Source organism: Cricetulus griseus, chromosome 5, assembly GCF_003668045.3.
Source record: "Cricetulus griseus strain 17A/GY chromosome 5, alternate assembly CriGri-PICRH-1.0, whole genome shotgun sequence".
NCBI classification, from domain to species: Eukaryota; Metazoa; Chordata; class Mammalia; order Rodentia; family Cricetidae; genus Cricetulus; species Cricetulus griseus.
This window is the reverse complement of record NC_048598.1, coordinates 41,517,814-41,542,535: the sequence shown is the minus strand read 5'-3', so window position 1 is coordinate 41,542,535 and position 24,722 is coordinate 41,517,814. Positions and strand designations below refer to the sequence as shown.

Below are 24,722 nucleotides of genomic sequence, written 5' to 3'. Positions count from 1 at the left end.
TTCATATATAGACATGATGGTATGATGGCTTGTCAAAGCGCCTTACCAATATGTAGGTTTATGCCTATAGATGGTGCTGGTGTCAACTATGATCAAGTAGCTTCATTTTTCTATGAGTAGAGGGAACTGTATAGATTCACAACTGGTCAAAGTGCTAATAAAGCATTATTGAATGCTCGGCCATCCATATCACCTTTTCCAAAGGCTCAGGGAACATTGCAGAACAGAGGATGGAAAGAATGCAAGAGCCAGAAAAAGGGGTAGAAGGCTGTCTTTGGGGCATGACATGGTCGTCATCCTCTTGAGTTCTCAGCATCTGTGACCATCTATACAGGACATGCACAAGATCAGGACAGGCAACATCTTGTCATGGAGTGGGGTGGGGTTCATGAGGCTCAGCTCCTCTCTGAAAACCTACAGGCACCTAGTGAGTGCTAGAGGAAGGAGACGTTTTCTTGAGTGGTGTAGGCACTGGTCGGTTGCCCATGCTTCTATAAATAACCCTTTACCCATGCTCCTATAAGTAACTCTAGTGAAAACCGTTGGTTCACAGAAAAAGCCCAAAACAATAAAATATCAAAGTACAAGGGAGTATGCACACTAGCCAGCAAAACTAAAGGGATGAGTAGAATCGGGAAAGAACAACAGAAGGTAATGAAGAGTGAATGAAATCAAAACACACCATAAACATGCTTGAAAATGCAGCAGTGAAACACATGATTGTATATGCTAATAAAAACCCCAAAATGCAAAAGTAAAAATGAACACATGCACGACTGAAAAACAAATAAATAAATGACAAGCACATTGTAAGAAACTCTCTCAATGGTATGTACATGGATTTGACCACCAGTCAAAAGTCAATGGCTTTCAGACTGAATAATACTAAGGATCATAAAATCTGAATAAAGTCTGTAATACTTTAGTGTTACAGTATACTTAAAATGCTACATCAATGTCATTGTCCTGTCTTTGATAGTGTGCTTTAGCTATATACAAAGGGGAAAACTTAGTAAGAGGCCTACAGGACACTGTGTAACACTTTAAGGATTTCTTATCTTAATTATGTCTAGTTTATTTTAAAATCCAGTGCATGTTATGGGGGCAGTGGTGCTGCATGCCCTTAATCTAAGCACTCTGAGAGCAAAGAAAGGTGCATCTGTGAGTTTAAGGTCAGCCAGGGCTACATAGTGAGACCCTATCTCAAAAAAAGAAATGTCAATAGACCTCGCTGATATGTACAATTTTCATTCCAGGAAATAACAAAGCTGTCCCAAGGGAATCAGGTTAGTGTATGGTCACTTTCCCTCAGGACAAAAATCATAGGTCATTACTGTCAGTGACTCCCCTTTCAGTTCCAGTTAGGAAGCAGCTTCTACTCACCACTTTTCCCCTCCTGTCACTGACAGTAACAGCAGCAGATACTTTAGGTTTCTGTGGTATTAAGACATCTCTGCCCAACTCTCCATATTAAACACACAGAAAATGCCTTTACCCCCCACAATTAGCTCAGGCCTGGAAATCTTACTACAACTAAGTTGCACAACTGTTATAATGAGTTTTCATGAAACAGAAGGCTTTCTCCATTTCTTCAAATGAGGCTAAATAACCAGTCTTCCTGAGTGAAGACTATCTGGCAAGTCTGCAGTAAGAGATATGAAGCTCGTGGTTTGGTTCTGGGGTGTTTTTTTTTGTCTTGTTTTTCCATTTGTCTCCCATGCCCTATACTTAGAAACCTCCAGAATACTCATGATAGGAGGAGAATTTCAATACACTTCCCAACACACACTTGCCTGTGCCATGCAACTGTTGGCTTTCAATGAGTGATTAATACCGTAGGATCTGACGAAAGCCCATTTAGTCACGTCAAAGCTACACGGGCTTCTCAGAAAAAAGTGAATAAAAACTACAAGGCTAGCCTGGGGTGCTTCTGTCTCTCTGCAGGGGGTGATGTAACAAAGGGAGAAGATGGCTAGAATTAAAGCTGTGGCATCTGGTCACCAGAAGGAAAGGGATTACATTTCCTAGGCAGTGGCATGAGCTTTCACAACATAGTGCCACCTTCACAGCCAAAGGCAAGCAGAGCTTGCTCGCTCTCCCATTTTTCCATTCCAACCCTCTATTCATTCCATCGTATAAAATGAGGAAGTGGCCCCTCCACCTCACAGACTCGTAGGGAGGATAAAATGAGCAAATGTATGTAAATGCCAACCACAAGGAAAAGAAGCGAATAAAATAATGTATTGTTGTTTATAAAATTGATGTTTTTCTAAAACTGCCTCAACTCTGTGAGAGGTGTTTGGCTTTATGGAGAGTCCTTCGAAGTTCGCAGTCAGCCAGTTGGTTGAGCAATTCTTACAAGGCTCGTGTGCTTTTTTTTATGGTCAACAATCAGGTTCTAATAGAAAATATGCAGTGCTTACAGTTCTAATCCACTAGGATTTTAAAAAGTAAAAACATTGGGCCACTGGTTTGTCTGATGCTAGAGCCACAATTTTGCCCATTATGCTGAATAAACAGGTGTTCTGGAAACAAAAGCCCTTGGCCCTGTGTCCCTTCAGCATCCTTCCCAGACAAGCATACCCACTCAGGCATGACTCGAGTTCTGTTCCTGAATAGTTTGATGATGCTTTTCTTTTTTAACTAAAGCTAAGCAAAGCCTTCTATCACACACAGGCAGAGAAAAGTGAAGAACAAAAAGGAATTAAAATAGATAAATGCAGTAGGCAAGGTAGCACACGCCTTTAATCTCAGCATTCTGGAGACAGAGGCAGGAGGATCACTGAGTCAGAAGCCAGCCTGGTCTACATGGCAACTTCCAGGTCAGCCTTCCAAAGAAACCCTTTCTCAACACAAACAACAAAAAAGTAGTTAAATGTATAAGACCTGAATAAGAAAGCTCCTCCCACCCCAAGCCACATCACTTTAGCACAGAAAGCCTGAGAAGTTCCTTGTTCACTAGGAAACATAAATGTACACACCCACAGACTCAGGCACAGGTTATTAACTAGGTGAGTTTCTCAGTCCAGGTATGTTGTGGAAGATTATTTTAACTAGGCAAAGATGTGCTACCTTTGTTTATGCTGCAGAATACTACATTAACTGTGTAAAGGGGTGTGACATTTGTTTGTGTTGCATTTGTTCAATTATGTAGAGATGTGTTGTGTCTGTTTCATCTTGCCTGCCTAAGGCACCTGATTGGTCTAATAAAAAGCTGAATGGCCAATAGATAGGCAAGAGAGGGATAGGCAGGGCTGCCAGGCAGAGAGAATAAATAGGAGAGATCTACACTAAGGAACAATGAGAGAAGGAAAGAAAGAGTGAGATGCCCAGGGCAAGATGCCAGACATGAGAAGCAGTGAAAGAAAGATGTACAGAAAGAAAAGTAAAAAGCCCAAGGCAAAAGGTAGATAAACAGAAGCAGGTTAATTTAAGTTCAAAGAGCTAGCCAGAAATGAGCCAAAGCTAGGCCATGAACTTCTAACTAATTAGTCTCTGTGCCATGATTTGGGAGCTGGTTGGTAGCCCAAAAGAAGGAGAAAGACTGGTACTGTGCACGTAACTACAGAACCTGCCCAGCATGTCACAGTGAGGTCCTGGTGCCATGTGCTGGAACCCATGCCCGTCCTTTAGAACTGACTTTGTTTTCCTCTTTCTCTGTTATGTCTCTCAGCTTTTTCCTCACCTCCCACGTGTGCCTTCCTTTCTAAAAGCTCACTCTAAACCCACAACTGCACACAGGGCACAACCATATAAGGAGCACAACCACATAACCGCATAAGGAGCACAACTGTATAAGGAACCCATGCCAGAGTTTCAGAGAAGGAACAGAGTCTAATGGCTTCAAATGGGACTTCAGAGAAGCACAAACTACAAAGATACACCAGAAGGGGGAAGAGAAATGTTTCCATGAGGTAAAGGCTCGCTGCTAAAGACTCCCTGGCGCTGCCTGCCCGCCACTCCGAGTTCTGCAGAAATGCTCTATGAGAAAAGCCCTCTTGATGTATCTGCTAGCTCAGCACAAACGCTGTACTTCATTACACGGTGGTGGCCCTAACTCCGAACAGCATGAGGGACACTCTGCTTCCTTCCCCTAGTTCTCTAGTTGGACCAGGAATGATTATATAACTACTCTTGTTGAAAGAGTGAGTAAGAAAATGAGGACTTTTCATGTTATATGGGGGAAACCACCCATAAGACAGATGAAGCCATATGCTGAGAATTAGCTAAGAGAACTCCCTATTCATAGAAATCTAGAATGACAAACTGCTCCATATATCAGCACTTGCTAGTTTCAGCACTAATTTTTCCATATTAAACTTGACTTTTATGATAGATCTGTGATTGATCAAACTGATTTCATTTGATGTTGACTTAAATATCTTGAACTGATTTTCTGTGTGCTGATCTTTCTTTTTCTTTTTTTTTTCTTCTCTCATACAATATACCCCTACTACAGTTTTCCCTCTCTCCTCTCCTTCCAGCCTTCTTCCTCCCTCCCCTCTCCCCCAGATCCTCCCTCCTCAGTGTCCCTTCAAAAAAGAGCAGACCTCTCATGGATATCAACAGAACATGGTATAACAAGTTACAATAAGATTAATACACACTCAGGGAGGCAGAGGCAGGAGGATCTCTGTGAGTTCGAGGCCAGCCAGAGCTACATGGAAAAACCCTGTTTTGACAAACCAACAAAAGAAAGAAAGAAAGAATTAAAACACACTTGTTAACCATTTCCCAGATATTTTGTTAAATAATGTAACACATTCTATCTCATTTACTTTTCTTAACAAGATAGTAATTATTATTAACATGTTTGAGATTAAAACAAACTAGATTTAGAAGACGGAATAACTGGTCTAAACAACAACTCAAGCTCTAAATCCATATTATGTAAAATATGGAGCATAAACAGTACTAAGCCAACCCTAGAATTGTGACCTGCCTCATAGTTATTAATTCTTTCCTTCTACATCATTGTGACATGGCAAATAAGATACTAAAGGGCAAGCAAGATGACTCAGTGTAAAAAGGCACTTGCTGCCAAGACCAATGACTTGAGTTCAATACTGGGACCCACATGGTAGAAAGAAGAAAACCAGTGCTCCCAAGTTGCACTCTAACCTAAACACACACACACACACACACACACACATACACACACACACACACACACACACACACACACACACACAGAGAGAGAGAGAGAGAGAGAGAGAGAGAGAGAGAGAGAGAGAGATCACCAGAGCACGAGAGCACAGATGTTGTACACAAGCAATATCTATATACACACATATGCTCACAAAATTTGGAAGTTACATGTAAAGAAATATAGCTATTTAAAAGCCTTAGCAAGAAAGTAACATGATAGAAATGTCCTATTTTCCTTAAAGGAAAAAAGAGAAGAGAAGAAAAAGTAATACTGCAGCTTTGTAACATTCATTTTCTTACAGTTCTAGAAAGTGGAAGTCTAAAGCCAGAACATTGCATGTTGGGCTTCAGCATCCCGTCCTTGTTTAAGGTGGCTGTCTCCTCACCCAGGCCCCCCATCTCTCTCCCTCTTCGTGTACTTGCCATGTGTCTCTGTGTGTTTAAATTTTCTGTTGAGGGTGTTCTCCTATTATATTCTCATATTACAGCCTATCTAACTGCTCTTATTCTAATAATCTCTTCAAAGCACAATTCAGTAACATAGGCATAGCAGTCCCGAATTCAGCAATGAAGAAATAACTGTGAACATCAAGGTATTACTCAAGAACAGAGACATACAATGAACTGGAGAAGCTTAGCTGTTTTGAGACCTGCACTGAGCCAGACTGTTGGTTAGAAGGCAGCACAGCCCCTTTTCCATCAGGGCAGCCAGCCATCTGTCCTGCCATCCAGCAAGCTGCCATGCACACCCAGGCATTCCATATTGATGAACACACACTACTTAATGCTTCACTGTAGCATTTCCTACACCGCCTTGCTACTAGGAAGCAAACAACCAGAGGAAGCTTCCCATTTCAGAGTGGGCAAACAGGCCTGCCAGTTCCCCTGTGAATTACAGAGCAACACCGTCCTCAGTCCCCAGCAAGCTTTCTTGTGTTCTTCCCTTGACATGGAGGTTGGCTGTTATTTTCCATCCCTTCACCTAAGCAAGTGGCCATTTGGGCTATTAGAGTCGTAAAATTTTCAACTTGGAGGAAATGCTTTTATCATGCCAGCCATCACTGTGCATTTATAAGCTGAAGCCTAAGGGACAGCCAAACGGAGCCAAGTCAGGGGGGCGGCTCTACACTCATTGCTCCTTCTTTATACCAGAGGCCACAACCAAAAGCAAATTTTGTCTTTACAGACCCTTTCATCATGCAAAAGGCTGGGTTTGTTTCTCATTTCAAAAGAAGATGCCATTCACAGTACCTAAAACTTCTTACATCTGAGAAGAGAATTGTGACCTTGAACCCTTATTTCACATTCTAAGATCCTGGATAAATTTAAATAAATGGACTTAGACTGTGGTGGTCTATAAATATTAAATAATGCTAAGTGTGACCTGGTGCCTCTGAGGCACACATGAATGTTGTTCTAAATGTGATGCAATCTTTTTGAGGACAGAACTATGAAGGACACAATGACAGAAAATGCATTCTCTCTGTGCCGCTGTCCTCTGCTGGCACCATAATGACTTGAATATTTGGGATTATACAACAATGGGTTGGATCGGGTGAATCAGAATCTCTATCATTTCCTCCAAACATCAAATGTGTATTTCCTCAACCTTTGTACATGATCTAGAAGGCTGCACCAAAGGCAATAGTCAAATCTGTAAGGGTCTAGTTGAGCTTCTCCTGGTGCTTTTAAAATATAAAGTCAACAAAAATAATGTTTGCCACTCCCCTTCATTTTGCAGGTGAGGAAGTTGGCTGACTGTAACTAAGCCATAACCTGAGAGACATGGGCAGAACAAGGAGGGAAGCACACAGTGACTTTCCATTTCATGACCTGTCATGACAGCAGGAGGGAAGGGAGCAGAAGGAAAGGAGAGGGAGTCCTTCCTAAGATGGGGCAGTGCAACTACTCACAGAACAGCCAGGAGCAATCTCACAGCCTCTGACTCAGTGCCCCCTCCTATAACATGCTGCCCAGCATGAGTCCCTCAGACAGACTCTAATTAGTTCTGAGCTAAGACTCTTTTATGGGAAGAGAATTTATAAAAATGGCTAATAAACTTAAGAAAAAACATGATTTTTTTTAGCTTTGAAGATATATGAGTTAATATTTCAATAATATTGTTTTTGTCAGGGGTGGGAAGAATCCATCATTTTGCTTACGATAGCCAGCTGTTCCCAAGGCTCTAGTGAATGAACATGAAGCAAGGGAAGTGACTTTTAGATTAAAAAACAAATTGTCAGGTTGAAAAAGCACATCCTGGCAGTAGGACTCCAGAAATAACCACTTTTTTTAATTGTTGTTTTATTAGTCATTGTCTCAGACATAAAGTGATTTTGGTTTGCTTTGAGTTGCTTTGCTTTTGGGGGTACCAGGGTTGAACTCCAGAGGCTCACACAGCCTAGACAAGCACGCTTCTGCTGATCTAACCCCCAACCCTGTACTGCAGAATTCCATCAGTTCAATCAAATTCCAGAATGTTTTATCAGATAGACTAATACTCTGAGAGCCAGGTATGATGGCACATACCTGTAATCCCAACACCAGGAAACAGGTTTCAGGGTGGTCTAAATAGTGAGCCCAAAAATGCCCTTCTTGAAATAATAATAATAATAATAATAATAATAATAATAATAATAATAATAATAATTTTTAAATTTCTTCAGAACATGGAGTAACAAACGGCTGCTGATGTGCTAAGTGAGATTTGTTTCACTACAGAACCAGCAGGAGCCCACAAGAAGGTTAACAGTTCAACACTCAGAACTCAAACCAATTTCAACAGCAATTCCACCAATTAGGAGTGAAGAAAACAGATTCCAGGACGTCGCCTCTTGGAACAGGTAAAAAGTCATTGAGATCCGATGAAGTGTAGAAAGAGGCCTAACACGGATAGGGAGAGGCATGGAATCCAACAGGGGTTTGAAAAGAACAAAGGCTCCATTTCAGACTACCGGAAAGCAAGCCAAAGTGGGACACACCCTGCCAGTTACTAACTAACTTGCATAAAAAGACTGGAGTCCTAAAAGTTCCTGGATTTCTATGTATTTTTATTTGAGGTGTTTCTGTTTAGGGTTCGGTCCTGTTTGGTTTTTTGTTTTACTTAATGCATTACTTCATTTTCAAGGCTTTCAACTTCTTCCTTTCCTTCCTCATCCTTCCTAGCCTTCTTTCTCCCTTCCCCTCTTCTTCCCTTCTTTGTTCTCCTTTTTGGAAAAGGAAAAACCAAAAACAGAGGACACAAAAATCAACCATGTGGTGTCTTCACATCTACAGCTTCAGAGAAATCACACAGCCAGCCAGTGGTTGTTTTAGATTCTCAGCCTCAGAACCTGAAGAGGCTCTCAACCAACAGGGCAGCATCTAAGGTCTCACTCAGGTCACCTGCAACCCCACTCCTGGAAGTGTCTTGGCTTCCTTCTGGCCCTCCAGGATCTTACCTACCTATGCTCTCTTAGCTTAGGACCCCTCCCCCCACCCTGCATGTGACAGTCCCTCACTGAGGAGGCAGCTTTTCTTCTCCTGGAAAGACCTGGCATAAATGGCTCCGAATTGGAGAACCTTACCTCTCCAATGACTTTACTCCGATGGCAAAGACTTTCTTTCCTGATCATCAAGCATCAGCTTCCATCATATTATCTGGTTGGCAATGCTGCTATAGTCTCCACCTGTCCTTGCTCCCTCTAGAAACCATCCTTTGCTTGCCGTGCCCAGATCTGCACTCTGGTTTCAGGCATGGCCATTCCACTTCCACTTTCTCCTCTCATCTGTCTCCATCAGTTGACTGAGACCCACCTGGTGAAGATGAGGAACAACCTCCACCTTCTCTAACATAGGGGTCAGTTCTGCACCCTCATCATACTTAACCTTCATTTCCACTGGAACAACCAACCATCCTTCCAGGTTTCCATGGTATTATCCCAAACCCCTGGTTTCCTAAATAATTTTATGGTTCTTTAGATGTCTCTTTGCAAATGCTATGCTCTGACAGGAGCCAGTGTGAACCATGCTATCTTCACTCCATTCACCTCCTACACATTGACTCTCATCCCTCACATCTTCTTAAGTTGACCATTTTGTCATTTGTCATTGACAAGAGAGAGGCATTATTACAGACAATGCAAAGGAGAGGGGAAGTACTGTGCAACTATTGTAAATGTTGACATATTTTAAATTTAAATCTCTGATTATTGCTGTCTTAGAAAATAAATATTAAGTAACAGATTATAATAGCCATTTAATAGATTTAAATTAAACCTTTTCCTTGTGATATTTCTTTAGCTTTGGGACTAGGGCCTTGCACATTCTCAGGAACACACTACCACTGAGCTATGTCCCAGCCTGAATGTTTTACTACTCACTTTGACTCATGACCTCACTAAGTTGACCAAGCTAGCCTTGAATTCACTCTGTAGATAAGCCTTGAACTTGGGATTATAGGCTTGCACCTATACCCTCAGTTTAAAGAAACATTTTAAAATTACACTTTTTGCTATAACAAAGCTTTCTAAAATGTATTGGCTGCTACTTGTGAGAATCAAGACTCCACTAATACTCAGAAGATACTATTTGGACATGTGCATTGTATACTGAAAGTAAAATACTATCCAAGGAACTATAAAAATGACAGGTTTTAATCTTTAATCTGTGTTCATGAACTTGGCCGTTTTTAAAACCGTCTCCTTCTTCTTTACGATAGTTGAAGGAGAGGAGGTAGAAACCTGCTTGAGGTTGTGTTAGATGAGTAATTGATGGTTAGTAAGAGATCATAATTATAGCCGGGCATTGGTGGCGCACGCCTTTAATCCCAGCACTCGGGAGGCAGAGGCAGTCGGATCTCTGTGAGTTCGAGGCCAGCCTGGTCTCTAGAGCAAGTGCCAGGATAGGCTCCAAAGCTACACAGAGAAACCCTGTCTCCAAAAACAAGAGAGAGAGAGAGAGAGAGAGAGAGAGAGAGAGAGAGAGAGAGAGCATAATTATAGATGAAAGGGTCTATACAGAATGATCTGTATCATTCTGCATGCGTACATCTTGATGTACTTCTCCTCAAGTTGATTTCCTATAAATTCTGACATAAGTGGCCTAAATCATTTCTCTTAATGCGTATCATCACATAAAATACAGGTTAAAAATCCACAAAATTGATTGTTTACATAAATAACAGAACCTAAAAATGTTAAGACATGGTTTCTCCTTTCCATAGACTATCCCAGACAAGCAGTGTCTTCTGGAATTACAGATCCATGAATCCAACAGGGAAATATCTTTCAGCCAGGGGTTAGCAACCAGTTTGCTGCTTATGGTCTGCATTCAACTTGCTTATCTTGTCAAAGATGTGGGCATGAAGTATGGGGCAAATCGGAAGTGTGCCAACTCACAGAATGAAATTCAGAAGCTATTTGCTGACCTAATGTTTGCAGAGGCAGAGTTGCACCCAGCAGGCAAGCCTCAGCTATTGCATATTACTTAAGACCAAGCCATGCATATGCATACCAAGACAAGTTTGTAACTGGTTTATAAATCTTGAGAAGGTGTTTCTGTCTTCTTTACTACAAGCTTCTGGATTGCTAGGGAAAGTCAACTTTTTCTTTTGTTCTGCAGAGGATGAATGTGAATGCTTTATACTGTCTGGCATACTCAAGCATGGAACCTTAAGACTCCAAATAGTCTAGGAAACTTCTGTTTTCAACTTGGATGTAAGTCCTTTGGTTAAATAAGTTATCTCTTATCATGATTCACAGCAAAACACTCTTTAAATATGTCTATTTCATAGTTCTGATAAAATATCAGAGTTATTTCCTTTAAAGCTATATGTACCTGTATAAAATACCAAGTAGTTCAAAGCCCTGAAATTACAAATCAGAAGCTAATTTTTCAATCATTCTGGGTGTTAGTGTAATGTCCTCTCAATCAGTAACCAAGTTACAAGAACAGAACAATGGAGCAGCTGTGGGACTGGACTTTGGAACAATGTACTTTCCTGAGACTTCCCTTACAATTTTTCAATTAACCCTAGTAGGAGGAGGCTGACCACCACAAGTAAAGGACACCAAAAAACAGGGAATATGAACAAATCAGCTGGTCAAAGAAATATACAAAGTCCACAGTAATGATGCCATGGACAGTGCTTGGAAAGAGAAGTTATTTGATTTTTCCCAAATTTGTCTTTTCACATCTGTAAATGTAGACAGTAGTGACTGCTCTGCTAATTCATAGTTATTACTGACAAGAATGGAATTTTCTGTTCATCTTGTTTGTTTGTTTTTTTTTTTCAGTATTGGGGACTGAATCTATGGTTGAGTGAATGTTTGACAAGCAAATGATCCACAGTAAGCTACATCCCTAGCTCCACCCCACTCCCCTTTTTTTTTTACTTTCATAAACATTTTAGTCAGGCTATCACTATGTTTCCCAGGTTGGCCTTGAACTTAATGTGTAGCCCAGGTGTGCCTTGAAATTGTTAACCTCTTGTGTTGGCTTCCCAAGTAGCTGGGATTACATGTCTGTGCTACCAGCCTCAGTTATGAATGAAGTTATTATGTAGCATTTTTATAAGCGATATAGTACTGTAATGATAAATCTTTCTGCTGCAGCCACCCGAGCCCTGCTCCCACGTGGGTGCTTTTTGTCTGACCACTCAAGTTCTGCCTGCCACCACGTTATGGTAACATACAGAGATTTATATTAGGTACAAATGCTGCTTGGCCAATGACTAGGATTTCTCATCTGCTAGCTCAGTCTTAATTATCATAAATCTATATATTTCATAAGACTTATCTTATAGAGGACACCTTCCGATGGTGCCCTCTCTTGCTGGCAGATCACATGGCGACTCCAGAGCAGAGACCGGGAGGAAGAGAGAAGGGGGAAAGGGCAACTTCCTTCTTGTCCTTGCTTATATACTGAGTCAGCTTGCTATATCACTTCCTGCCTGGATCACCACTTCTTTACTACATTTCCCAGAATCCTCCTTGACTCCTAGTCCCGCCTAACTTGCTGCCTCATTGGCCAAACAGTGCTTTATTCAACAATAAGATAAGCATACACAGAAGGACATTCCCTATCACAGTACTACATAAATAGAAGACAATAATAGAACTCTTATTTTTTTCTAACTTAATGATCAGAAAAATAGCTCATAAATAGAAACAAAATGAATAAGAAAATACAAGTTGAGTCTTGCAGACATGGGTTCTCTATATTTGAGAAGAATGCTGGAATTAGACGTCTTAGGGACACTTTCTGCCAACTCAAAACCTACTTTTACCTAAAAGTCCTAAATTTGCCTGTAGACTCCAAGGCAAAGCAAAACAGTAGAAGACTAAGAAAATGAATGCAAATTGTTCCCAGCTCCTTGTGCTAATGAGCAGGAAGAAAAAGATGAGGGTTGTCCATTATCTTTTAATCTCAGTTCACCCCCAGGTGTTGGTTGAGTTTCTCTAAAGACATTTGAATTAATTAAGTGATTAAACTGGTAGTGTTACTTTTCAAAACTGCTTATGGTCAGCACTGAGTTATTTACATTTGTTTGAGAAGAAAAGGAAACTGTATTTAAGATTGTTATGCATGTGTATTAAAACTCACAGACAGTAAAACAATAACTGAGGCCTACATATCTAGAGCAGCATAAAACAAGCTGCAGCCCCCATCCCCAACACACATACACACACACACACACACACACACACACACACACACACACACACACGCACAAAAGCATGCACAGGTAATGGCATCAAAAGATCAGAAGACTATCTTCCCTGCTTGCTGCCTTCTCTGAAAACCCTAGAATCAATAACATCAGTTTCCTAACTCTTTGTTGCCTCCATAGTCAAGAGGTTGAAGATGATGATTTGGTCAATGCTTAAGTTCATTGTATGTTCATTATTGACAAACATGGGCATTCCTTTACAAAACTTTTATTAGTAATCATCATATAACCAGCTCTTAGCCTTTGCCCTACTTTTTCTACATTAGGCAAGCCTAGATGTCCACAGAGCTGTGAGAGATGCTACAGAAGTTTGGGGCATCTCCTCATAATTCTCTGGAATTTCCTCAATTTGGGTGAACTATGAGTCTATGAGAATATGATTTGCTTTCATATTTTTGTGCATTCCCACCCTTTGTGAAGGGAAGTACCATGAAATACTGAAACCAAACCCTTGAAATATGAGTCTACAGGATTTCTACCTCTACTTCGTCATTTTATCTGGATCATTAAAACCCTTGACATTCTTCAAAATCCATGAGGATTCCATGAGATCTCTGATGATGCCCACTATAGCTGTTCATATTTGCTATGCTAAAAGTTAAAGCTCAGATAAAATGTTAAAGTCATATTGAAAGATGCAAACATCTAAGTAGACATTCTGAAAATTTGCCAAACTTCTTTAAGAAAGAGATGCAATTGTAAATAAGGTAAGCACTCCTCCTGTAGTGGTTATCTTAATGACTGGATTCTCCACTTATTCTGTATTCTTCTTCATAGCATCCAGTGTTATCACAGGCAAACTCCAATACCTCAAGCTACTCATGAATGGGCATGTGTCTCAAAAGCAAAATGGAAAAAGAGTAGTCTGTGGCATGTTAAATATTTTGAGGATCCTCAACATACTGAATTATTTTATTCCTATTTTACAGCTAAAAATAACAATATAAGGCGATTAAGTAAACAGGTGACTTATGAACTCATTACTGGAAAGTTGTGGAATTTTTGTTAAAGTCTAGAAATGAACTTTTAAGACTGAACCATAATGAGGTATACAAAAATTAATGTAATGGTTCTAGATTATATTACATGTGGAAAATTGCAATCAATCTAAATATCCAAGAATTTATTATTGGTCAATTCAACATATCCATAGACCGAACATAGCTCACAGGAAAAAGCCATAGTCTTTAACTGCTAAATGGTATCCGACTCCTAATAGAGACTCATGGTATTTGGGGGGGAAAAAGTGGATGAATATACAGTCACAATTATAAAAAGTGTTTTAATAGAATCGTGCAAATCAAGGGAAAGTGCCACAGAAAATGTCACCAAATTCAAACTCTCGGATTTGTGAGTCTACAGATATATTATAAAGGCAAACGTGTAAAAGCATAAATTAATACAAATACACAGATTCTTTTTCTATGTGCTAATGTATGCTAGGTAATCAATAAATACTAAGAAAGTAAATAAATGCATGAAAGTCATTTAAAAGTAAGTCCTTAGAGGAGAATAAGTGTGTTTTTTTTTATTTTGTTCTTTGCATTAATCTATTATTTAGCAAGATTTTGACAGTGGGTGTGAATTACCTTCGTAACAGGTAATAATATTAAAACTTGTGATCAATCTGGAAAATATAACTCAGAATGTTAGAGTAAAAGTAGAATACACATATATACTTCATGATCCAATAAAAAATGCGCCTGTTTCTCCATTATGTATATTATGGTCAAGTAAAAAGATTAATCAGAAGTTGCAAAAAATGACAGGTATAATTCATGAATGATTATTATTGGGGTTGAGTCTAGAATCTAGGTCACTTGCTTTCTAGACAAGGGGCTGCTCATGGCCCTAAGGTGTTTAGAATTCCTAAACATTAGTGAACAAATGCCAGTGTGGACACTGGAATATTGACAGCTAGGTAATCCTATACTTACAAGTGGAATAGTTTGCTACCTAACTTTGATGAATTATCAGAAAATGCAAAGTTCTAGGAAACAGTCATTCCTTTGGGAAATGTGTGAATTTCTTCCTTTCAGATCTGTGTGCACTGGAAGAGCACACATACATTATCCTAGGAGGATTCCAGAGTTCTCAAAATGTTTTGAAGGAGTCAGTGATCAATGAGAAAGAAAAGGAGTAAAAGAAATATCATTTACAAGCAATGATGGGGTAGGGTGGGGGTGTGGTGGTAAATAGGAGGGGAGGAAAAGGAACCATGCAAGTTCTGTCTTCCTCTTTTTTTTATTCCTGGAACATGTTAATTAATGTGCAAACAATCAGCTTTAGGACCCTGCTTTCTAAGTGACAGCATGAGAAAGACAAGTGTTAAAAACAGGGCATGAACTTTACTAGGGGTTAAGATATTTATTTATTTATTTATTTATTTATTTATTTTTATTTTATTTATTTTTCCTATTTAAAATACATATGAAATGCTATAAAAATAACTTACACTGTTAAAATGAAAGTTTCTCTTCCCATAAAATATGTGTTCCTTAGAGAAAGTTTGTAAAACTGTGAGAAAAGGCAGATTAAATACTTCTCTGTGCATTACACAATTATTGCTTAATTTAAAATTCAACTCTTCCTGAGTTCAATAAAATCAAAACCCCAACTTCATTAGCAAGTTCTCAGCATACCTGGGAAATAATTTCAAACTCTATAGGTTATTTCATTAAATTCCCTGTGAATCTCTTTGGCTGCAATTTCAAATGTACCTAACAAAGGGAAACAAAACAAAATACAGCCCCCCCTTTCCCAAACTAGAATCCCAAATATAACATTAGAATCACCATTCTAAGGGGCATGTCTCTAACACTCTCCAATCCCTTCACTGAAAGCAGTCTACACCATCAGCCAAAAGCCGGGCACTTTTTTAAACCTAGGTTTTGAAGTGATGAAAATATATTTAAGACTGAAATCATCATAAGTTTTCAAGACCTAAACAGATTTGGTCGCTATTATTTCAAAATCCAATGCCTTTTTGCCTTCCTTCTTTTGCATCACAATTCTAAAACAGTAGTCACGCTCAAAATTCAAGCGTGCAACTTGAGAAAGTATTTTCAAGAAAAGTTTTGACCTGTTCTCCTTATCAGGACAGGTAAGTTGCCCAAAGACTAAGGGAACAGCAAGGCTTGGTAGTTCACGGTTAGTTTTTCAGTATTGCCTGTCGCATAACACAGCAACACATTAGATACCCAGGAAGTCACTGATTTAACTCTTTTTTTTAACAATTAAAAATTAAATGAGTCACCAAACTACCTCTTGATCATCTCCACTGCCAAGGAACATGCAACTCAAGTGCAGGAGTCCTCAGCAATCATTGGGTGGCATCACGTGGAACACAAAGACGCGCCAACTCACTTCTCTATAAATACTAAATTTCCCAGCAACCGCTGAAGGAAACAATTTCTCCCTTTATTTCAACCTGCTCTGAGATGCAGGGAAGCGAGTCCTCATCGGTAAGAAGGGGACTGAAGCCTACTCGGTGAATCCTTCTCAGAGGCAGAGGAGTGAAAGCAGTGAGGTTTTATCACGAGTGGCTGCCTTCCACCCCGAGAGCTGCCCACGGATAGCTGGGGAGAGCGCAAGAGGGAGCAAGCAGGGAGAGTAAATGCTTACAGTTCCCAAAGTTAAATGAGAGTCCTCAGGCTTCTCGGTGCCTCTAGTTTTCTGTCAGGCGGGATCCCCTCACAGTTCCGACTTCAAGAAAGTCTTTTCTCCCTGGTAGGCGGAGCTAAGGAGTGGGCTGGTCTCACTGACTCTGGATGTTAAGGTGGAATTCAAGCCAGGGCGAGCTCTTCTAGTGGAGAGCAACATCCTAAATGTACGTGTTTAGTTTTCAGAATCGAGCCTTTAAAGTCATGATAAATGCTTTAAAAACGTGTGACCTAACTGATCCTAGATTTCGTGTGTGTGTGTGTGTGTGTGTGTGTGTGTGTGTGTGTGTGTGTGTGTGTGTGTGTGTGTGTGTGTGTGATACTGCTGCTTGTCCTTAAGCAGTCACTACTTCCTCTTTTTTCCCAAAGACTAAGAGCAGAGTTGAAAAGATAGTGAACTATGTTGAGCATTTTTAAAGTCTTTAGAAAGCTAAGTTCAAAACAAACACCTTCATCTAAAATAGATACATTTTGCAGTTGAACAGTGTTGGGCTACTTTAAAAGTCAAGCCTGCCCAAGCTTTTTTCTCCAAACTCCAAACTTCGGGAAAGACATGTCAAAGAACAGAAAGCATGTGTTCAGACTTAGAAACAATTACAAATGAGCCAGAATCCCAAGTTTGCGATACAATTTGAAGTATTTGATAAGTTGGAAGTGAAGAAAGTACAGGTATTACATCCCTTATAGTACAAGTTTGCTTGTAGCTCACACCTGTAATTCCAGCACTTGGGAGGTAGAAAGAGAGGAATCAGTGACTGCAAGGCCAGCCTAAGGTACATACTGAACCCATATCTCAAAAGCCCTATCTCAGATGACATGAGAATCCACGAAACACCATTATCCTATGTACTCTGGGCAGGAAGCTTGTAGTACTCTGACATATCAGCAATGGTCACCATTGTGCCCCTTCCTCCCAACAACTCCTCTATTCATCTCCTAATTAATATCATCAATGTTTTTATGAAGTACTTTTTTTTCTTTTCTTCTTCTCTTAGTTTGCTTTGTAGCACTGTGATAAAACTTTCTGACCAAAAGCAACTTGTGGGAAAAGGGTTTATTTGGACACATATCCTAGTCACAGTCCATCATGAAGAGAAGTCAGAAACCTGATTTCAAAGCAGAAACCTGGAGCAAGGAACTGAAGCAGAAACCAAGGCCAAATGCATTCTTTTAAATCTCATTTCATAGTTTATTTGTTTTGTTTTATGAGACAGGGGTCTCATGCAGCCTAGGCTAGACTCAAACAGAGCTGTCTAGCAAAAGGTGACTTTGAACTCCCAATTCGCCTGCCTCCATGTCCCTGGGATCATAGGTTCATGCCACCATGCCTAGCAATTCATATCATTACAGTTCTTAAATGTTCCTTTTTCAGTGACAACTAAAGCAAACATGACAATAAAAGGCAGATTTGAATCCTTCAGTCTATCACAAAATGCAAGTTTATGTGGTATAAATAGAAAGATTCACATAGTTAAAATAAATATGGCAATCCACCATAGAAAATATGGCTGCAGCTAAATCATATTCAAGAACTTTTGGCAAACAGCTGGATTAGAAATGAAGTTGCCCTGATCCCTTCTACACACTTGCAGCCATAATTCCACAAGCTGTTTTCTGCTCTCCAAGATCCCTCTAAATTTCTTGCGCCAAATGTCTGTCCAATTTTAGTGACTCTGTCACAATGGGCACAAACCCCATTACTCAGCCAGGGGAAGGACTTCCAGGCGCTCTTCAGGGTTTTGAAAATATTTACGCTGTTGGAATTTAAATGTACTGACGACAGTGTGTAGTCTAAGCCCCTCGCCCTCTGTGTTGAGGCAATTCTGGGTAGAAAGAATTATTGCTGAGTAAATTTCCAATGTTTCTCAAGTAGCTGAGCCCTGAGAGATGTCAACCCAGGGTTTTCCTTTAGCACATTGGTTGTCTGGGGCTGAGATAATAATAGCATTCTTATGTGTGTGTTTACAAAGCCTCTGCCTGCAACCTCAGGAACACTTTCCTATTTGCTCTTTCAAATACAAGACCAGGCCTCAGCAGCTAAGATGAAAACTCTTCCTTTATTCTTCATGTATATGTCATTTTCCTTCCACTAGAAACACAGCAAAACAAGTCATTTTATCTTTACTCAACTTACAAAGATAGTCGCATACCAGGACTTTATTTCATTTAATTTATCCCATGGCTTTAAATTCCACAATTATCCTGAGTTTATTTTTGTGGGTGAAGTGAAATTGAGATAACTCCCAATAAAAATACTCTAAAAACTTCTTTTAGAAAAACTGTGGGTCGTGGGACAATTCTTCATGCTTAGCACTCCAGAGACTGAGGCAGACAGATCTCAGTAAGTTGAAAGTCAGTCTGGTCTACATTGGCAGGTGTAGCCCCTCCAGGGCTACATAGTGAGATCCAGTCCCAGAGAAAGAGAAAAAGAGAGAGAAGGGGCTAGGGAAAAAAAGAAAACGGAGGCTGTCCCCATGGTTTGGTGGGTAAAAGGGCTTGTCATGCAAGCTCCACCACCTGAGTTTGATCCTTGGGTCCCACACTATGGTGGAAAGACAGAACTGACTGACCCCTGAAAGTTGTTCTCTTCCCTCCACAGGAACCCATGTACACACACAATTACTATCATTATTGCCATTATTATAAACATAGTATAATAAACACAATTTTAATGACAATAAATATAATTCAAACATAGAAAAAGAAAGAAAGAAATGTTTACTTAATGAAAGAACCATATTTGCCCCAAATTTGAATGAGGGGCTGGGGAGATGATGCAGTTGCTAAAGTATTTGCTAAGGAAGTGAGGTTACTGGTCCTGGTCTCTAGCACCCATATTAATGGCAATTCCCTTTACAATCACAGAAATGGAAAAGTAGAAATATGTAGATTCCTGGGGCTAGCTGGCTAGCTAATCTAGCTGAACTGGTGAGCTCTAAGTTTAGTAAGAATTCCTGTCTCAAAATAACGATGATGATGATGATGGTGATGGTGATTAGGTCGAGGAGCTGGAGAAATGGCTCAACAGCACTTGCTGCTCTTCTAGAAAACCATGTTAGATTCCCAGAACCCATGTTGAGCAGCAAACAACTGTCTATCCCAGCTCCAAGGAATCTGATGTCTTCTTGTGACCTCCACAGCCACCCACACATAGGTGACCAAAATAAAAGAAAAACTTTTTTAAAATGTATAAGGTGAAAAATAAGATATATAAGGTGGAAAGTGATCAAGGAAGACAGTGGGTATTAGTCTTTAGCCTCCAGGCACGCACCTGCAACATACCTGAACATATATACACACAAGCACATGCATATACATATCATACAAACACACACACACACACACTCACACACAGAGAGAGAGAGAGAGAGAGACAGAGACAGAGACAGAGAGAGAGAGAGAGAGAGAGAGAGAGAGAGAGAGATTAATAAAACCCAACTATTTTGTTCCTCTAGGTGGGCCCATTAAGAAAACCATTGATAGCACAACCAAATTAAAAACTTTCTCTTAATACACACTATTGGTTAAACTTTATGAATCAACTGGAACTGGAAAGGGATGCTCAGATGGTTGGTCCCCTGGGGAGAGATTAACCTTTAAATCAATAGACAATCCTCCTTAGTCCATGGGGGCAAAGGAATAAAGCAAAACAGCACTCCAGGAGGCACTGGAGAGAAAGCAAACAGAATACACAAGCTCCATGTTTTCATGGACCTACACCTTTGATGATGGGAGGGCAGAGAACCAGATGGACTTCTGAAGCTATTGTGTCCCAGTGAAACCTCTCTAAGGATGTGGCATTTTGGCTGAGGTTAGGGAGATGAAACCAAATATGTGAGGAATGTTCCAGACAAAAAGCCAGAAAGTATGGTCATAGAGGTCCCTAAGAGAGACATACATGGTCCCCTGGAGAAGGGGAGAGGGTCAAGATCTGCTGAGCAAATTGGGAGCATGGGAAGAGGGGGAAGGGAGCTAGGAGAATGAGAAGGGGAGAAGGAGAGGGGTGAGGAGGACATGAGGGAGCAGAAAGAGTCAGGGGAAGAATAGAAGATAACAAGAATGGAGATATCATAATAGAGGGAGACATTTTTGGTGTACAGAGAAATCAGGCACTAGGGAAATGTCTGGAGATCTACAAAGATGACATCAGCTAACTATCTCAGCAACGGAGGAGCGGCTACCTTAAATGCCCTCCCCTGATTATGAGATTGATGACTGACTTATATTCCTTCATCCAGCAGCTGGTGGAAGTAGAAGCAGACACCCATAACTAATCACCGAACTGAACTGGAACCCAGATGCAGTGAAGGACCAGTGAAGAGCACAGAGGTCCAGACCAGGCTGGTGAAACCCACAAAAACAGCTGACCTGAACATCCTGGAACTCTTGCTCCCCAGTCTGATAGCTGGAATACCAGCATGGGACTGATCAAGACCCAAGGAACATGGGTTTCTGTGAGGAAACCTCAGAAATCTATGGGACCTCCTGTAGAAGCCCAGTATTCATCCCTAGCATAGGTGTGGACTTTGGGAGCCCATTCCATATAGAGGAATACTCCCTGAGCCAAGACACATGGGGGTGGGCCTAGGCCCTATCCCAAAGGATACGAACGAATCTGATGACACCCTATGGAAGGCCTCACCATCCAGGGGGAGCAGAAAAGACATGTGACAGATAAGGTTTTAGTTGGGGGGGAGTAGGGGAGGACGGTGGGAGAAGGGAACTGGGATTGACATGTAAAACAATCCTGTTTCTGATTCAAATAAAAAAAGTTGGAAAAGAAAACTAAATTGGTCCATGAAATTTGAAAGACACGCATGAGAGTTCCAGCACTCGGGCCTCGAACAGTCAAGCACTGATGTGAACAAAGAGACAAGAGGGCTAAATCAGAAATCCAATGAGGACCCTAAGCTAAGGTTAGAATTTAGGGGGTAAATGGAAACAACAAACACAGAGGTCAGAAGTAAGGGAGTGCAAAGGGGTTTCCAGCATACAACAGAGTTTATGGGGAGAGGAGTTGGTGGCAATTTTTAAAACGTATGCTGGAGGTCAGGTTTTTAAAAGTTTTGACGGACATCTTGATTTGGACCTCGAATGAGATGCTCCAAGTTATCTAGAATGTTCTGAATTTGGAAGCTGCTGGTTGGTGACCTTGGTATCTTTGAGGTTCTGCAGAGACTACCATTGCTAAAGTTGTTGACAGCAGATTAGATGGGAATAGAGACAGTTATATTAAAAGGGGGAGCAATAGGAGTGCTGTCAAGCAGGCTAAGTGCACTAGGACCTGGATGGGAGGAGACCCATTGGGGCAGAGCAGGTGGGTAATACTACATTGAAGTAAACTGCAATTCTATCCTGTGGAAGTTAGCTTATATAAGATCCACAATTCGGACCCAATTTAGAATTAGAGACTTAATGTTGAATACATCCATAGACGTACTTACACTATATATATGACTTAAGGTTTTGTGTGTTTGTTTTTGGTTTGTTGAGACAGGGTCCTAGAGTTGAGACTGATCTTGAACTCCTGATCCTCCACCTCCGCTATGCAAGTCCTGGAATTACAAACGTGTACCACCACACCCTTCTCAAGACTTCAGATTTTTATCTTCAAGATGGTGTTTACATTGAAAATTTATGCCCAAACAGGTAAAGAGTTTAATCATAGTTGGAATCAATTTTGTTATCTGAAAATTATGGGGAAAAAACTGGGGAGGGGGAACATTTGACATGACAAACCATGTTTTTTTTTTTAAATACTCTTTCTAAGACTGTAAGTTACTTACTACCATTAATTTTATAACACAAAACAAAACAAGCTACAACTGCCAAAGAAAATTTAAAAGCTGACACAGAAAAGGTTATTGCTTGATTTTTATGATCTTTAAGCAAATATATCAAAAGAGTTTTACATTGTTGTTTAAAACATACTTTGAAGAGAATCCAAAAGTAGAGTGTGAGAGTTGATGGCACAGTGAAGAAGATGGTTTGCTACTGAATCATGAAGACCTGACTACAGATCCTAGCACCCCCCATAACAAGCCACGTGTGGTCCTGTGTACCCCAAACCTCAGTGCTTTGGAGGATAGAGATAGAAGAATTGCTGCAGCTTCCTGACTGCCTGCCTAGCTTAATCTCTCTCTCTCTCTCTCTCTCTCTCTCTCTCTCTCTCTCTCTCTCTCTCTCTCTCTTTTCTTTCCTTCTCTCTCCAGGTTCAGGGAGAGACTATATTTCAAAGGAGTAAGGCAGAGGGTGCTAGAGGAGGAAAATTCCCTAGCATAGCCACCCCCTCATTGTTAGAAATAATGAACAGACTACTACAAGATTAAGTTATCACCTGGCACAAAAGTCGTGAGTGAGAACTGGAGTTCAAGCCCTAGTTAGTTGGCAGTGGGAATCCTTAAGGCTTGTGCTTTTATGAACAAGGCACATACTCTACATTCTTTTAGACCCTCCCTCCATGCCAGTGCATGGCTGAACTGGGTCACTTACAGAAAGGCAAGGGATCTTCTAGGTAGAATTTGGGAACTTGTACTCAGAGCAAGTCCACTCAACAGACCTGGCTACTGCAAGAGCAGGTTTCAGAGGAAAAAGCAGTATGTGTCTCTCTGGTTAAGGAACAGCTGTACTGTGCTTTCTCCAGAACCCTCTCCTCTGCACAGAACATACACTGTGCTTCCTCCAGGAACCCTGTCCTCTGCATGGAACATACACTGTGCTTCCCCCAGGGACTCTGTCCTCTGCATGGAACATACAATCTGCTTTCCTCTGCTGCTTCCTGTTGTACAGCTAACCCGTGTTTTCTAATTTCGCTTAAACATTATTTTTAAAGATAAGGCAGTAGGCTTGAAGTCTTATCACAATTACCATAATCTGATATGCCACTGCTTCTCCTATTGTGGTTTTTAAGAGACCCTTTCATGCTAGCACTAGCTGAAGATAGCAGGGCTCTCCATTCATTTCTGAAAAGCATGCTGTAGAGAAATGACTGCAACTGGGAGGGACAAAAGGCACATTTTAACAAATGATTGTAGTGGAGGAAACCACAGCAGAAAGCAGACCAGCCACATCCTACAGCAATAGCAATAAAACAGGGAAAGCAATAAAATCAAGTAGTTGTGAAGCCACTGAACCAAGAAACAGTCTTAGCACATACAAGATCCAAAACATGAAGCTTGTACAAATGAGAGGGGGAAGAGATCTAATCATCCTTGTTTATAAATGTATTTTGCATTCATGTAATGATCATCTTGGGGTCCATTATCTTGAAATCAAAGAAGATAAAGAAAGGGCTAAGCAGTAAACAGAAAAACATGGCTTTGATTTACAGCATCTTACACATTTAGGGGAGAGAGTGACTCTTGAAGTCACTTAAGAAAACACTCTTGCTGGGCATCATAGTACCCACCTTGAATCCCAGCATTCAGGAAACAGAAACAGGAGGATTTCTGTGAGTTTGAGAACAGCCAGGGCTACATAGACTGCTTCAAAAAGAAGCAAGCAAAAGACCAGAAAAGGAAAGATTCATTTTACAAATGAGGAACTAAAGCATGAGTTGTATACTGATCTACACACATCCCATTCCAGAACTTAAAAATAAAACTCTATATTACACTTACTTATTAGTGTGTGGTGTCATTGGGGGTTTTGTCAGTGCATGCCAAAGCATGTGTGTGGAGACCAGTGGGAAATGTGATGGAGTGGATTATCTACTTCTACAATGTGGACCCTGGGACTTGAACTCAGGTCCTCAAGCTTGGCAGCAGGAGTCTTTATCCACTGAGCTGTCTCGCTAGAGCATTCTTTATCTTTTTAGTAGACATTAAGACATCTAAAAATTGCAATGAATATTAAACAACATTTCACTTCTTCCTCAAATTATATGGTAACTTTATCAATATGATTAGGTTCAGAAATGCCTAAGGCACTAGTGGAATAGACATCTGGCATGTTAAGAGAGTATTTTCTATGAGGGAAGGCCCACCATGAGTATGAGCAGCATTATTCCACAGGTTGTTCAGACTGAACAAAAGAGGGAAAATAAGAAAACCACCCTAGTACCAACATCTCCCTTTCTCTGCTTCCTTTTTCCTGATGTAATGTAACTAGATGTCACTTGTCACCAGCACAGACACACTGCCACAAGGTGCCCCCCTTCATGATAGACTGTATCTCTTCAAACTATAAGCCAAAATAAACCT

At 40.5% G+C, this 24,722-nt stretch overlaps 1 protein-coding gene across 1 annotated transcript in view; it reads right to left on the bottom strand.

The window, feature by feature from the left end:
• Positions 1 to 16,614, bottom strand: part of Pla2g4a (phospholipase A2 group IVA) — a 134,893-nt gene extending 118,279 nt beyond the window's left edge. Inside the window, exon 1 of the mRNA XM_027417414.2 lies at positions 16,484 to 16,614. The gene's annotated coding sequence lies outside the window, so the exon portion shown is untranslated. The remainder of the gene's footprint in view (positions 1 to 16,483) is intronic.
• Positions 16,615 to 24,722: the final 8,108 nt, after the last annotated feature.